The sequence below is a fragment of the Penaeus monodon genome, chromosome 22 (assembly GCF_015228065.2).
Source record: "Penaeus monodon isolate SGIC_2016 chromosome 22, NSTDA_Pmon_1, whole genome shotgun sequence".
Lineage (NCBI taxonomy): Eukaryota > Metazoa > Arthropoda > Malacostraca > Decapoda > Penaeidae > Penaeus > Penaeus monodon.
Genome location: NC_051407.1, coordinates 43,689,487 through 43,690,214, shown reverse-complemented (window position 1 = coordinate 43,690,214; position 728 = coordinate 43,689,487). Strand labels below are relative to the sequence as shown.

The 728-nt window shown below is 37.4% G+C and overlaps 1 protein-coding gene across 1 annotated transcript in view; it reads left to right on the top strand.

Annotated features, from left to right (window-relative positions):
* Positions 1–728, top strand: part of LOC119587452 (mediator of DNA damage checkpoint protein 1-like) — a gene marked incomplete in the record, with an annotated part of 12,774 nt that overhangs the window by 10,379 nt on the left and 1,667 nt on the right.

The window sequence follows — 728 nt, the reverse complement described above, 5'->3', positions numbered from 1 at the left end:
TTTTGTTTGAAAACTTAAGTGACCACACACATTTATTTTTTTCTAAATTTCAGAGGGTTTCCCCCCAAATAGTTTAGTTAGAAGCCCAAAGGTATTGCATACCCCATCAAGTCATTTAGTTGTTTAAATCTTTAATTTTTTTCAGGATGTCTCATCGTATTTTGGGTAATTTTTATTTACTATAAAAGGCGGTAGAATGGCAGTGTTTTCCTTGTGTGATGGTTTTTAAGGCTATGGATCTGTTTTGTGTGTGTGACACAATCTTTCCCGAACACGGGAGCAATATTCCACTGTGGAATAACAGAGTGCCAGGACTGTTTGTTTTAGGGTTTTGGGGTCTGCACCCCATCTAGTTTTTAATTTGCATAGAAGGCTATTTGTAGATGCAACTTTTGACTTCGGTTTGTTTATATGCTCTTCAAGTAACAGTGTGATCAAAGGTGACTCCTAGGTACAGTGGGTGTGGTTTATTTCCTGGGTGATTATTATCCCATGAAATGTTAAGTTTCTTGTATGCTTGGTGCATTTTAAGATGGAATCCACACTCCTGAGTTTTACTGGAGTTGGCATTAAGGTGCCCCATTTGGTAGTAGTTTTCTTGAAGGAATCTGACTGTGTAGATTTCAAAAAATCATTTGCATAGAGAATTAATATTCTGGAAAAGTGTGTCTGGTATTAGGAATGTTAAGTAGCATGGGTGCAAGCACAGATTCTTGGCAATCTGTCTG